The 16,233-nt window shown below is 38.1% G+C and overlaps 1 protein-coding gene and 1 pseudogene across 1 annotated transcript in view; one reads left to right on the top strand and one right to left on the bottom strand.

Annotated features, from left to right (window-relative positions):
• The window catches only part of GABRA2 (gamma-aminobutyric acid type A receptor subunit alpha2), a 212,306-nt gene that overhangs the window by 156,773 nt on the left and 39,300 nt on the right, over positions 1–16,233 (top strand). The gene's annotated exons all lie outside the window — the stretch shown is intronic.
• Positions 6,333–7,245, bottom strand: LOC123521002 (annotated as a pseudogene).

Below are 16,233 nucleotides of genomic sequence, written 5' to 3'. Positions count from 1 at the left end.
CAGCAGAGTGTGTATTGGTTGGTTTTAACTAGCAACCTTTAGGTTAAACGTACTATATACTTTTCTGGCAATAAATCTTGGTGGGAGCAGAAAGCCTCATCTTTCTCCACAGTGGTAGTTGACCTAGAACTTAAAAGTGTAAAGTGTAACCCACATGACCAAGACTCTAACCTTTTGATTGGCAAACTTAAGATATAATCACTTTAGTCATTAGGCACTTCTGTCCAAAGTGAAGTGATCATTTTCATTACTGCTTTTGAGTATATTCTTTAAGCACATTTATCTAGCACATGCTTTGGCACAGTATATTATTCAGAACCATTCCTCTAATCATAGCCATACAATGAGCTATGCATTAGTCTGCTAACCCCAAGTCAGTAGTTTGGAACCACCAGCCACTCTGTGGGAGAGAGATGAGACATTGTGCTGCCGTAAACAGGTACAGCCATGGAAACCCACAGGGACAATTCTACCCTGGCCCAGAGGATCCCTGTGAGTTAGCATCAGCACCAGGACAGTGAGTTGAGAGTAAGATACTTTGTTTGGTACTTAGTGTGAACACTTGATTTCTTTACAGAATAAACAGGTAGATTTTCGGTCTTTCAAGAAAAATCTGGTTTTTGTTTCTTTGCTTTTATTTTGCTTCTGTGTGCGCGTGTGTGTGTGTGTGTGTGTGTGTGTGTGTGTGTGTCTTAAAATTTCATGGAAAATTCCATTATTCTTTAATTCCATTTCCCCATGAACTTGTTGAAGCCTTCTCTCTCTTTTTCTCTGGTTTTTATTTTCTTACACATGCTATGCATTAATCAAGTATGAAATAATGGCTTTTACACACTGATTATTTTATTATTTCTACAGGTTCAAGTATTTAAAAATCAGTTGCATACAACAAATATTCAGTGTCTATTTTTCCTAGTTATTTTCACTCTTAAAATGATCTCTTAATAAAATATGGATAAATGCATTTATTTATTTTCAAATATGTAGCAATAGTTCAAGGAAATGCTTTATAGTTGGGTGACTTTTGTGATAAAAATTCTCTAATAATGCATTATTTATCACAAGGAGCATAGTAACTTCCCAGTTAAATCACCTCAGGGTGCAGTAAGGAATCACCCAACATTTGAAAAAGCACCCTACATTTTATGGCAATGCAATGCCAAGTATGACATAGCAAATGGGCTGTTAACAACGGGGAGTTTACACAGCACAGTGCTTTCTGTGTGTCGCCTCCTGTTCTTTTCTTGCTGCGATACTCCATGTCTTCTTGGATTTTAAACTCATGAAATCAGATTTTTACTTGGACTCACAATTAGAAGTCACATTAGATGGGCTTTTTATGGGTATTGGCACAGATGTCTACACCACATCAGAGGTCTCCAAGTGATATCCCTGGACGGGCTGTTCAGCCATTTGTAGATCTTCTTGTTGTTTCTATTAGTTATCATTGGTTGGCTCTGACTCATGGTGACCTTAGGCATAATATAACCAAATGGAGACTGGCCAGAGCCATTTTCAGAGATTTTACTATGTTTGAGTCCTGTTTGTTGATAATGTGCCACTCTAGCTCACTCCCTGCCTTCTCCTAGACCCATTACCCATCATGATGCTGCTTTCAGAGGTGAGTCCTTCCTGATGACCTATCCTATCTAAGGAAACAACTCTAAGAAGTATTCTTATTGCATATTTTCGGAATCGGATGTGTTCCTTCTAATGGTAGTTCACAGTATATTATTCAGAACCTCTATCTCACTCCTGATTCCCTTTGAAATTAGACGTGAATTGTTTTATATTTCTTGGATATTACCTATCACAAATGTACTAGATTAAAATTAGATGGGTAGTTATGCTAGCTAAAGCTATATGACATCGCGGAACCCATTTGCTAGCATCAGGCTGTCAAATTATGCCTAACTAAGGAGCTTAATCATATATTTTTATAAATCTAGAAACATAGTAGTTCAGCCATTAGGACTATGAAATCCAGGAAGCAGATAATATACTTCAAAATATCTTAAGTTCTTTGGAACAGTGCAGAATGGAGAGGCATTCAGATTCATGTTTTACCTGCTTTTTCTTGTGAGATACCTTACATTATTTTCAAGGTGAGAAATAAAAAACTCAAGTAAAATAGCTCAAAGCGTTCTCGGCAACCATTTCAGCAAAGCAATCCCTAGGTGTTCTTTGATTTTTCCTAAATCACCACTAGATGGGACTCTTGCATCCTTGCTTTGGATTTTTCTTTTCTCCTTAAACACTTTGGGGGTCTAAAGAACTCAAATTTAACAGGAAAACTATAGTGTTTGCTATTTGCTGGGTGTACATGGGGAATTTGCATATATTATTTAAGGATTACAATTTTATGAGATGCATATTATCATTTCCGTTTTAGAGATAAAGATAATGAAGCTAGAGAGGCAGAGAAAAACAGAGAGAAAAGGAGAATTCAACTTCTGTTAAGTAACTCTATAGCTTGGGCAAATATATTCATATGGCATAAATTTAAATTTTATAAAGATATTTAAGGCTACAGGAACAAAATGTAAGATTAAGTTATATTGAAATATAAATAATGTGAACATTGAAATAAGAGAAAATTAGTTTTATACATATATTGGGCAGTGTAGTTCAGTGTGTGATGTGTGTAGACTCTGGAATCAGACTGCCTGAGTTTTTAAACTTCTTCAACTAATTACAGCAGTATGATCTCAGTAAGTTATTAAACCTCCTTTTGCCTTAATTTTCTCCTCTTTAAAATGGGATAATAATGAAAATGTATTCTTTGCAGAGGTCTTATTAAGACTGGTTTTGTGATATGAAAAATTCTTAGAATAGGACAACTTATGAATATTCTTAATCATTCATTTTTATTAACTGAGTTCAGATAAGGTAAGAATCTAAGATCTAAGGACAAAGGCTCTAATTAATACTACATTTGCATTTCTACTATGTTTATAGTTAAACAAATCTTCGTTTCATACCAAAGCTTATGAGAGTCCTAATTCAGATATCCCATCTTATAAAATCTGTAACGATGGTCCACCCAAATTAGTTACAATTTTGTTTGCAAACAATAGGTGTTTATTATTGTCATATTGGTTAGGTGGCATTATTTTAGGAAGCTGAAATAACCCACTTACCATCAACTGCTCAGAGAAAAGAGGGAGGAATCATACATTTAAATAAATAAGCTAAGTCAAGTCTCATAAGTTTTTCAATATTGCTCTATCCCAGACCCAAGAATATGTTCATTCGTTTTAATATCACCCCAAATTTTTAGGTCTCATTTTATAAGCCATTTTGTCCAGAAACCCTTTCCTGACTCCAAAATCTTGGGTAGTGAACCTTCAAGTAGTCCCAAAGCAGCCCACATTTTACTTCTTCATTTATTTTACATGTGTAGCTTACCAAAAAATCATCTGCACTTCCAATTGTGCACTAATTATGTTCATTAACCCTGATCATATAGTTCATGTTTTTCATGTTATTTGGTACTTAGCAATGTAACTGACTCAGGTAGGGCCTAATATTACACTGAATAAATGAATGTTGTATAGGAGATTCAAGCATTGTTTTTTATTGATTCCATGGGGAGACATTTAAAAGATAGGCACAGCTCTTTGGACCTCCTGATATAAATTCTTGAAAATCATATGGCAGCAACTTGGACAATAAAAGTAAAGGTAATTGTTGAGAGAACAGTAGAATGAGAAAGGTGGAGGAGGGAGATGATGCCTTATATAATACCATCACTTAAGGCTTGGTGGCAATGACCAGCCTACAAAAAAATGCTAAAAGGAAGTCGTCAAAAGATGGGAAGAAGATGGAACAAGAGGGACGCTAGAGTTTCTGCCCCAATGAGACTAAACTATTTGTAAAAGGCAAAGACGAGTCCGTGGAAGAATTCTCACCTGGCATGCAGGAGACCCACGTTTGATTTCCAGCCAATGTACCTCATATGTACCCCGTCACCTGTCTAGTAGTTGATGCCTGCATCGTGCTGTCCTGTTATATTGCTTTCAGCAGAGTTTCCAGAATAGGACACAAAGAAGAAAAGTCCTGGTGACCTGCTTCCAAAAACCAGCCAGTAAAATCTCTGGATCACAATGATCGGATCCCCAACCAAACAAGGGGCTGGAGCACCGAGGGCAGTTTTGTTCTGTTATGCACGCAGTCAGCATGAGTTGAGTCCCTAATGAAGGTCAGCTAGCCACAACAACTATAAACTCTTGGGAAATGGAGTTTACGGACTGACATGATGCTGCATTTGCATAGCAAGTATATTATTCCCTTAGATCATAATTTTCAAAATTAATTTGGCCTCCCACCCACTTTTCAGAAAACACAGCAAAACTCAGCATCCACCAGCAATTAAAAACATTTGCGCTCTAGCCTCCAATCCAGGATAAAGTGTTGATGCACTACGTTCCGTGCCCTCCAGGGGACAGGAAACACAGCCTCCGATGATACGGCTATTTGGGTTCCTTGTCGGATTTCCTACAATGGACATGGAGGACATTTCTAAACTCATTTGTTGGCTTTTGTGAAAGGTCTACGGTAGTGTAATTTCTTAATATGGCTCTTCTATCCCAGTCCTTGTAAGGCCTTCCAAATGATTGGATGGGGCTGGGCAAATGAGACATGTGGAACACTGACAGAGGGGACGGGTCAGTTTTGTTACCACCTCCTGGACTTGAGAAATGAGCCATCTCTGAAGGAGCAGCAGAGAAGACACAAACCCCGAGGACTTTGAAAGAGCAGGTCCAAGATGTCTGTCTGGAGTAGTGGGGACCACCGAGAGCAGAAGCATGGACTGTGTCGATGTCAGTGGAGGAACTCTGAGACTATGGTGTAACTTCTTCTTATCTGATGTGAGACTCTAGAACTGTGGTGCAGAGTGACACGGGCTGGCTTCCTGACCAGTGGTGGAAACAGGTAAAGTGACCACGTGGCTGCAAGCCTATGAACCAGAGAGAGACTTGGCTGCTGGTTGATGAGACCATTGATTTCATCCTTAATGTTTACTGATCTTGACATGTGATAACTTATTCACTTGCCTCCTAAAGCTCCTTAATTGAGAGCCTTGTCTGTAAATTTTGTGGGTGTTTGTAGTGAATTATTTAAAACATCATAGATATAGAGTGGTATGGAAGGAATGGTTGGTGTCAGAATAGGTAAAGAAGGATAGACCATGGGGGACTTGTCTGACCGCTACCTCATGGCAATTGAGAAGACAGCGATGTGGCCATCCATTGCTGTTTCTTACTACAGACCTAGGGAATCCTGATACTGGATAGTCCAGAGAAGTGTTTTAGGAAAGGAGAGAGATAGGGGAGACAAAAGAAATGTGGCATATGAGAGAGAAGAAAGGTGAGAACCAAAAGGGTCTATGGGACTTAGCACTGGGAATTGCTTTTTTGCCTAAGAGAATTTGGTGTCCTCCTAAGAGCAAAGATCGAGTTGCAGTGATGTGGAGAGAAAATGGGAGTTGAGTAGAGATGACAGCTTATGCTACCTTGCCTGCCTGGGGAGTCAAGAAAATACAGAAGCTAGAAAAATAGAATTACGACTGTTTGCATGTTAAATTTGTTTTATTAAGTGATGTACTGTGTCAATATAAAATGATATTCCCTTCCCCTCCCGAGTTTACAATCAATCCACAGTCTGAATGCATAATCACAAGTCTTCCTCTGTCCATAATAATTGGTCATATCAAAATAACTTAAAAAGAAATTGAAGTCCTGATTTCAGCTGGGTACTCCAAACCAAGGAGTCCTGATTCAAACTAGATCTGGCTGTATGAATAAATTCACAAAGAATTATGAGGAAAATTAGGTGTGTAGTTTTTAGTTGGAGACCTTAAGTGTTGAGACACCATTAGAATGGATAATGTGCCTTTCCTTCGTCCCCATTGCTTCCCGTTTGCTGGTCTGCAGACCAAGTTGACGAACTTCCTTGAACCTTCCCCAGAGCATGGTAACACTTTGGGAATGGCAGAAAAGTAAGACAGAGGAAATTCAGGGCTCTGATACCAAACCCATCCTATCCTTAGATACTTTATAGTCACACTGCTAAATAGAGAGAATAAAAGGCAACAACACACCTTTTATCCTTTGTTATTTCTTGCTATGAAGAATTCGTATTTGATACCTGTGAGGCTAATGGTGTTACAACATGCCAACAGGTGGCTTTCTCCTTTGTGCTCTAAGTGCAAGGACTTTGGAACACACGGGGCCTGTGAAGGTGTGTTTGTTGTTGTTCTCTTTCAGATTTCATAGTTGGTCTTTGACAGGCACTAAGAAGTCGATTAGATTTTGGTTCAAGGGGATGTCTTAGTTGTCCTTTTGCACCTTTTTATCCCTCTGAAGAGCCAAGTTCAAAAGCTGGAAACTGTGGTGTCTTCGGTGCCAGTACATCAGAGAGGAAGTGGATGGCACCCGCCTTGCTTTCAAACCCAGCATTGGGTCTGTCAAGAATACGACACCCACGTGCTCCATAATTTAGACACCACTCTACAAACTTACAAGATCTGTAAAGGCATTTCTTGTTCTGAGTGATATAGTACAGAAACAGGAAGGAGTAGCCATTTCCAGCTGACTGATAACAGAGGTCATAACCCTTCCACAGCAACCCTCGCTGCCAGATCCTATCACTGCACCCCAAGGCATCCTTCAAGTACTTCTCCCTCTTAAATACCTTTATGCTTGCATAAACACGTGGAGACACCAGGGGCACCATGGTACCAATGGACCAATCTGTGTATCTCACTGCTTAAGGATGATGGGCAGTTCCCAGATGGGAATTTGTTGCGTTGCGCATAATTGACATTGCGTTTCACCATTTCCGTCAAAGGTCCTTGTCCCCTTTGGCTGCTGGTTGCATTCACATGTAGTGGATTCCCGCCATGCCCCAGGTTGCTCCAGCATACTGTTTCCTGTGCTATTGACACAAAAGAGGACACCGCTTCGTTTTTCTCTCTGCCCTTGACAAATTCTTCCCCGGCTCAATAATAGCAATGACTCCCTCTTTACTGGCTGACTCACACATGGTGTCTGGGCCAATCTCTGTGTTCAGGTACAGTAAGGCATACAGATAACCTGCCCGTCCATAAATCAGCTCATCAGGAAGGTCTGAGTCTCCACACCCAATGCTTCTCGGGAGCTGCAAAAGGTGTAACTTTGCGCTCCTGGGAGAGCACTCTGGAACCTTCTCCACAACCTCGGCCTCCACCTCCTTCTTGTGCATCCCCAGTTTTGCATGACAACTTGGTCTTTGGAAACTAACCATGTCAATAAGTGAGGATATATAATATATGTGTGTCTAAATGTCCTTGTATACGTATTATCATATTTTTAAATAAATTGATTGAGTACATAAATACTTGTCAGCACTCTGAACACAACGATACTGTCAGAAAATGTATGCCTCTCCCTAACCCTATGCCTCTAAAGGCACGGATCTCCCTAGTTATTGAATTTTGGATGACTGAATTAGACTCTGTCACCTCAGATGCACATACATGTGTCTGTTTCTTGTTTAGATGCAGACTAATAGGTGTATTTACTTCATGCTATATTTACCCATTCTTTGATTCTGAAAATAGGATGCATTAGGCCTTACAGAAAAAAAAAATTAGAAAGCTTTGATCTCTACCCTCCCAAATTTACAATTTAGTTAAGGAGACAAATAGGTAAACAACTGCAATACAATAGAATGTGTTGTGCTATGGGAATACTCAGGGAACTCTCTAATAAACATAAAAGAGGTACCCAACCCAGAGCTGGGATATTAACTCCTTTCCATGCTTCAGGCTTCGAGGCTAATACCCACCCCACCCCCACCCCGAGTCCTGAATATTTATATATGAATAACTGTGTATGCTTTCACATTCGTACTGATTGCAAATACATTTGTCATACCCATGGAAGTTTTAAAATCTTACCAATTTGACATTTAGTGTCTATAGATAGTAAATTAATTTGAGTAGTATAACTGTGTGAATTACCCTCTTATCTTAAATCTTAAAGTGTGGTGGTTGTTTATACCTGGGGTGAAGGTATTAAAACATTAGGCTAAATAATAAATACAGTTGGAGTTCTTTAACAAAATATAATCAAAAAGTCAATGGTTAAAAAAGGCAAGTATATTGAATAAAGCAGGTGCATAGTAATTAAGCTGATAGTGTGAATTTTAGCCTTTTTTAAACAAGTTGTTTTGAAATGGTACAATAATATCACAATCCTCTTAAGTTATGGTAGAATTAATTTTTAATTTGTTATTGTAGGCTTTCAAAGTTTTCCTCTTAGGATCCATTTAGTAGGAACAAAGTAAGCTATTAGAATGTTTGTGTTTCATATATATTTATTGCTGACAAAATTCAGAGATTTTGAGAATTTGCCTTGTTGTATATCAGCGATATACTCCCTTTGATTACAGAATTTGGCTATATTATTAAATTATTACCCAATGCTACTGTTTATTTAACACTCAGAACACAATAAAAAACACAGAAAAAGAAGGGGTGGGGAAAGGGGAGGGAAGTGACTTTCAACTAATATCATACGGAGTTATACACTATCAACTATCATGTAATAAAATCACAGCACTGAGCTTTGGTCTGCGTCTCTGACATGTAAAGAGCTTACAAGCCATCACTTCCATCCCTATGACAAGTGATAGCAAGGGAACTAGAAAATCAAAAGACTTTTCTTGGACCTAGCAGAGACCTGAGATGACAGGCAAACCGGAAGAGCCAAGACATTCAGAAAGACATAGTCAGGACTCTATTACTTGGAACAAAGCTGCCAATACTGCATACCGGTAGTTGTGCTTCGTGTGCAATGTTGATGGATGCCTGGAGTCTGAGAGCAGCATGAGAGTGAAGAACTAAGGGAGCCAAAAGTATTAGGGTGCATCGTCACTTTCATGGGCATTACTTCCAGGAGCCCCTGTAGAAGCAATCCCAAGATGAAGGTCTAGGAAAGATCTCATTCCGAACTGGTGAAGGGAGAGACAGGATAGAAGTGATCATGATGCAATACCTTCAGTATCCTACTCTCCAGGGAAAGAAGGATTTCCAGAGTCCGATCTTAATGGATGAAGGACATTCCTCCCACTTCAGCTTCCTCTAGCATTTCTATCTTAACTGACGGAGGAGCAGACAGTCAACTCTGGTCAACATTTTAAGAAAGTCAATTGGAATGCTGTAGCCAAGAGACAGTAAAGGGAATGAATAAGATATAAGATACAGATCTACTAAAAGACTACAATTTTACCATCAGATGACCCAACACTGCGCTGCCTGCACAATTTACCAACACCCATGGGGCAAAAGCATGTATTTACAGATTCACTGAAAGACAAGCAAGACAAGAGGAAGAGCAGAATTAGAAAGACATAAGTAAAGAGGGTGGACAACAATAAGAACATTTGGAGAATTTGAGGTCCCCAGCATTTCTAATTACAACAAACGCAATCAATCTCAGAGATAGGGAAATCTTACACTAAAGAACTGTTTACATCAGTTCTTATTACCCTATACAACATATCCATTTCCAACCAAAAAATTATAAGACATGTTGAAAGAGGAAATACACACCCGCAATCTGAAGAGACAAAGAAATGATCAGAACCAAACTCAGATATGACATAGATGATAGACTCATCAGGAGAGAAAATGAACTATGATTAAGGTTTTAAGAGATTTAATAAAGAACAAAAGTAGAAGGAATGCAAGCACTGTGTGCAATTTAAGAAGAGAGATCAAACTAGTAGCCCAACCTGTAACCCACTATGCAATCAGGGCTTTTTAAGAAGTAATTTAGGCAGAAAAGAAATGATAGAAATTAAAAACTTGAGTCTTCATAAAGAAAGGTAAAGAATTATCTCTGAGATAAGTGAAAATGTAATAAAATATTTTGAAGTTTGAGTACTGAAATTATGTAAAATATAGCTGTGTATGACATACTTTGAATAATATTTGGGGTCATATGGCATGTGACTAAAATGAATGATGGCAATATGATAGGGAAGAATTGGGAAGAGTTGTCAAAATATTTGCACTACTTATGAAGTGACATCAGAGCATTTGAAACCAGACTTACATTAGTTAAAAATGTATACTGTAAACTACCATATGTACTCGTGTATAAGCCGGGTTTTTCTGCACATTTTAATGCAGTTTTTGTGGTAAAATCAGGTGCCACAGGTGATATTCGAGTATATACGGTATGTAGAAACTTATAAAACCTAATTTTAAGTTAATATATTCAGAACACTAAGTAAAGAGTTACAATGTACTCATAATATACCTAACTAATTTTGAAGAAAACAGGGAAAAAAAACTCACAGCTATTGTCATTGACGACTCATATTGACCTTAAAAGACAGAAAGAACTGCTCCTGTGAGTTTCTGAGATTGTGACTGTTTACGGAAAAAGAAAGCCCCATTGTTTCTCCCACAGAACAGCTGGTGGTTTCAAACTGCTGACCTTGAAGTTAGTAGCCCATCTCTTAACCACTACATCACCAGTGCTCCTCTAAGAAAACAAGGAGAGGGAAAATAAAGAACAAATGTAATAAATTGAAGAAAGCTATAAATGAGGCAGATATTGGCCCAACTATATAAGCCCACATTAGTGAATTGTTAAATATGGTTCTTATAGCCATAGTCTTTGTTACTCCCACCAAATGACCTTTTCTTGATGGATCAAAGTAAGATTGGGTAGAGGAAGACACTGCTAAGATTCAATTGAGAGCGATTCCAAACAGTATCAGAACAGGAATTATGAAGAGGAATTTTGATGCCCATGATACTGGCTATAAAATGAGCCATGTCAGAAGGAAGATGAAGTGGGGGGCATCTAATCACCAACAAGAGAGGAATCGGGAATAGATTACAAGCTCTGGACCCCAAGATCCTCATGCATTGAACTTCCTTCATCCAGTAGACAGCTGTGACACCAGAGGAATGGTAGCAATGGACTTCCCAGCCCAAAGAGCAAGTAAACTGTGTGCCTTCCACCTGGAGGCTGGCTTCTAGAGTGGTGTGCCTCCAGCCCCTTCACTGGGGGACCGAGGTCTGACTCACAGATCTACAGCAGAGTGCTACAGGCTAAGGCTAATGGTGAAGTGGTATGCCCTTTGGGGCATTTATTTGCAGCCCTAAAAAAACTCTTTGTAATATTTCTCAAGCAGGGCAGAGATGAACTTTTCTTGTGGCAGAGACACCAAAGGTCAGAGTGGCCTGCTGGAGGGCATTTCTGAGAGAAGGCTATCCTATTTGGATAAATATGTATTTTGAGCATTTGTAGCCTGTTAATATCCTTAATAAACCTAATACTCATGAGTTTTATCTGTTAATTCTATGTGAACATTGGAATGAACGATAGAACCCAGCAAAGGAAGGAGTAGAGTGTTGGGAGGGATGATGGCCAAGTGAAGGCACATGTGATCTTAGTCTAATAGGAATTGACCTTGGGCAGCTGATGGTGCTCAAGGTGATTTTTCTTCTCACCCATTGTGTCAGACAGATAAGGTAAGATGCAACTCCCATGTCACATTAATTTTTTTAATTAGGTAGTATCGTAGTTGTTAGGTGCCATTGAGATGGTTGTGACCCTATAAAAAAAACCAGAATGAAACACTGCCTGGTCCTGCACCATAAGTCAAATCGGTTGTTATGTTTGAGTTTTTTGTTTTAGCTACTGTGCCAATCCAGCTTGTTGAGAATCTTCCTCTTTCTTACTGGCCTTCTACATGCCAAGCATGATGTCATTCTCCAGGGACTGGTTTCTTCTGACAACAGGTCCAAGTACGTGAGACAAAGTCTTGCCATCCTCATCCTCTCTCCTAAGGTGCTTTCTGGCATACTGTACCTCTTCTGATACAGGCTTGTTGGTTCTTTGGGCAGTCCATGATAATTTCAGTATTCTTCTCCAGCACCAGACTGCAAATGTATTCATTTCTTTTGGCCTTCCTTATGCCATTTCCAACTTCCATGTGCATGGAAAATAGTATGGCTTGAGTCAAGCACACTGTAGACCTAAAATGACACCCTTGCTTTTTTACACTTTAAAGAGATGCTGTGTGGCATATTTAATCACTGCAGGGCATCATTTCATTTCAAGACTGCTAATTCTCCACAACTTCAACTCCATTTATCATGATGCTTACCTATTAGTTCAGTTGTGAGGATTTGGGTTTCTTTTCATAGAGTTTCAATCCATATAAAGGTTGTAATTCTTGATTTCACCAGCAAATGCTTCAAGTCCTCTTCACTTCCAACAAGCAAAGTTGTGTCATCTTCATATGGAAGATAGTCAATAAGCTTCCCTCCAATCCTGATGCCACATTATTCATCATATAACTTAGCTTCTTGGGTGATTTGCTCAGAATGCAGATTGAAATAAGTATAGTCAGAGAATACCACCTTGACACACAATTCACTTGATTGTCAGTCATGCAGTAGTCTCATTCCGTTGTACATGTACAGACTACATGTACCACATGACTACAATGTAGCTTTCTGGAATCCCCATTCTTCTCAATGCTGTTCATAGTTTCTAAAGATCCACACAATAGAATGTCTTCCCATAATCAATAAAGCAACAGTAAAAAATTTTCTGAGATTTTATTCTTTGAACTAAGAGCCATCTGACATCAGGAATGAAAGCCCTTGTTCCACATCCTCTTCTGAATCCAGGGTGAATTTCTGAGAGCTTACTGCAGGTGTGCTGCTGCAACTGTTATTGGATCATCTCTGGCAAAATTTTACTTGAATGATAGTTAATGATATTGTTCTATAATGTCTGTATTCAGTCGGGTCACCTTTCCCTTGAAGTAAGTACAAATATGGATCTCTTTCTGTCATTTAGCCAGGTGGTTGTCTTCCAAATATCTTGGCTTGGATGACTGTGTCCAGTGCTTGCTTGTTGAAACATTTCAGTTGTTATTTCTCCAGCCTGCTTTGGAGTATTGCTTTCAGTGCAACGTGCTTTTTCCTATGGTACTATTGGCTTTTGATCATATGCTACTTTTGTGTTAGTCTGGGTAGACTAGAGAAACAAATTTATAGACACACTCATATATAGATAAGAAAGAGCTTTATATACATGAGCAATTTAGTATTGAGAAGACATCCTAGCCTAGTCCAGATCAAGTCCACAAGTCCAATATTAGCCCATATATCCAATACAAATCTAAAAAGTCCTCTTCTGACTCATGAAACATATGCAATGTGTGTAAGACACCAAATGCAGGAAGATCACAGGCCTGTGGATGGATAGTCTTGTGGATCCAGTGATGGAAGTATCTCAGTGCTGGTGTGGGTCTTCATGGAGCTCCTCCTAGTCCAGGGCTCTCACTGCCATCAGTATAGATCCAAGTGTCTTTTCAATAGAGAGTCTCTCAGGGAATGAACCTAGAGAGAGTGTGTCTTCCACCTCCAAGGAGGAATACAGAGTTCCCAGAATCCTCAGAAGACTATGCCCTCACAGAGGCCTTATTGGCTATGACCTGGTTGACAGGCTAGACTCCACCCCTTCACTCTTAATCCTTTCAAATTGACAAATGATTATGTAACTACTACACTCTTGATGGTTGAATTATTTTTTTGTCCTTTTTGGTACAGTGACTCTGCATATTCCTTCCATTATCTTTTGATGCTGCTGCATCATTCAATATTTTGCCCATAGAATCTTTTGATATAGCCACTTGAGAGTGGGGTTTTTTTTTCCTTCAGTAAATTTAGCTGAGATATGCTGAGTGTGTTCTTTCTTTATGGCTTTCTAATTCTGTCATTGTGCATTTCATTATAATTATTTGTCTTCTCATGAAGCCCTTTGTAATTCGATGTTCAGCTCTTTGATTTCATCATTTCTTCTATTTTCTTTAGCTACTCTATGATTAAGAGCAAATTTTGGAGTCTCTTCTGACATTCACGTTGATCTTTCTTTCTTTCCTATATTATTAATGGTCTTTTGATCACTACAGGTTTTATGTTCTTGATGTCATTCCACACCTATTCAGGTCTTCTGCCACTAATGTTCAATGAGTCACATAATCTATTCTTGAGATGTTCTCAAATTTCAAAGTACTTTAGGTTGTATTTTGGCCCTCCTGAACCTTTTTAAATTTTCTTCAAATTCAACTTGAACTTATGTATGAACAACTGATGTTTGGCTCCACAATCTTCCCAGGCCTAATTTTTGGTTGCTTATATTTAGTTTCTCCATTGTCTCCTGCCACAAATGTAGTCAGTTTGATTTCTGTATATTTCATCTGGAGCAATCCATGTATGTGGTCTCTATGCATGTTGTTGCAAAAGGTATTTGTGATAAAAAAGTGGTTCATTTTGCAAAACTCTATCATGAGATCTCCAGCTTCACTTCTGTAACCAAGACCATCTTTCCCAACTAATATTCCTTCCTCTTTATTTCCCTCATTTGGATTACAATAATCAATAGTTACTGAAGCTTCTTGATTGCATGTTTGATCAATTTCTGACTGCACATGTTGGTAAAATTCTTCAATTTGTACATCACTAGCTTTAGCAGTTTGCCTGTAAATTATTTCCTAGTAGGTGAATAGATATCATCCAATCACAGACAGCATTGTACTTCATGATAAATCTTGATTTTTTTAAATAATGAATTTGACACAATTCCTCTTGCATTTATCATTCCCATCATAGTAAACCATAGGACTTTCTGATCCACAAAGGCCAATAGGTGTCTATTTCAGTGCACTCATCCCCAATATACTAATATTCTTGTGCCCCATTTAGTTTTTGGTGACTTTCAATTTTCCTACATTTGTAATACATAATTTCCAAAATCCAGTTACTAATAGATTTTTACAACTGTTTCTTCTTAGAGTTGTTTCTCATCAGCAAATGAAGTTCCCAAAAATCTTTACTCATTTAAATCAGTATGAGTGATTCTAGTTTAAGAAAGCAGCCCTTCCTCAGTCATATTTTGAATGCCTTCCAACCAGAGGGACTCCCTTCTGGCACTCTACCTGAGAATGCTCTTTGTGAAGTTTTCACTCTCAGTCCATGTTCCCTAGTTATCCGTAAGGTTATCACTGGCTAATCCCTCAGATGATGATAGCCTATTCCTTCATTTTGTCTGTCCTAAATTTGGAAACTCTGCTGAAACCTACTTACCTTCAATGACCCTGCTGGTATTTGAAATACCAATGACTTATCTTCTGGCAACATACAAGCCATCATAGTACAATAAACTGACAGACAAGTGGTGGTACTCACTTTAAGTTAGGATGATCTAAATACAAGACTTAAATGAGATTTTTCAGAGTGGACAAAAATATCAATATCCAACTATGTGTTGTATATAAGAAACCTATCCACCTTAAATATAATGTCCCTGCTAAGTTAAAAGTAAAAATATGGAGAAAGATATGCTACATAAACACCATAGAAACTACATTTATTAATTTCAGACAAAAAGACTTCAAAACAAGGAAGCATATCAGAGTTAAAAAAAAAGCACTAGATAATGATGTAAGGTTACATTCTAAAAAATGAACAGCATGGGGATTTATATAGATGTAACGAAAGTATGGAAAGTACATGAAGTAAAATATAAAATTTAGGAGAAAAATATGTTCACAATAGTTTTCCATGAACTTATTGATAAATGGAGACTTCAACACCCCCTGTCAGTATTTGCTAAGTCTAGCAGTCAGAAAATCAATAAGAATATTTATAACTTGGATAGTACTATCAATCAACTTGATCTAATTGACATTTATAGAACACTCACTCCAACAACAGTGGAATACACATTCTTCTCATGCTCACATGTTACAATAAACAAGGTAGATCATATTCTGTTATAAAACATATACTAATAAATTTAGAAGAACATAAATCATACAAAGTATGTCCTCATCCCACAAAGAAATAAAAACTGAAATACTTGAAAGTTATAGAACACATATCACATAATTTATAGATATTCCCAAAAGATGTTTCCAGAAGTTTTCTTTTAATGTTTTTCACTAAATGAAAATGAAAGTACAGCAACAAAAATCTATGAGATGCATTCCAAAAATATGCTTCAAGATAAACATCATGTATTGATTTAATATCAATAACCTAAGTTGCAGCTTGATGTTTGTGCTGCCATGTTATTTCCAGCTCAGTGATTCTATAGAACAAAGTAGAACTGGGATTTCCAAGGCTGTAATCTTCACAGAAACAGATAGCTA

Source organism: Echinops telfairi, unplaced genomic scaffold (assembly GCF_000313985.2).
Source record: "Echinops telfairi isolate 266 unplaced genomic scaffold, ASM31398v2 ScPeMD7_7468;HRSCAF=8506_0, whole genome shotgun sequence".
In the NCBI taxonomy this organism is placed as follows: Eukaryota; Metazoa; Chordata; class Mammalia; order Afrosoricida; family Tenrecidae; genus Echinops; species Echinops telfairi.
Note: the sequence above shows the minus strand (reverse complement) of the source record. Positions and strands in the feature narration are given on the sequence as shown.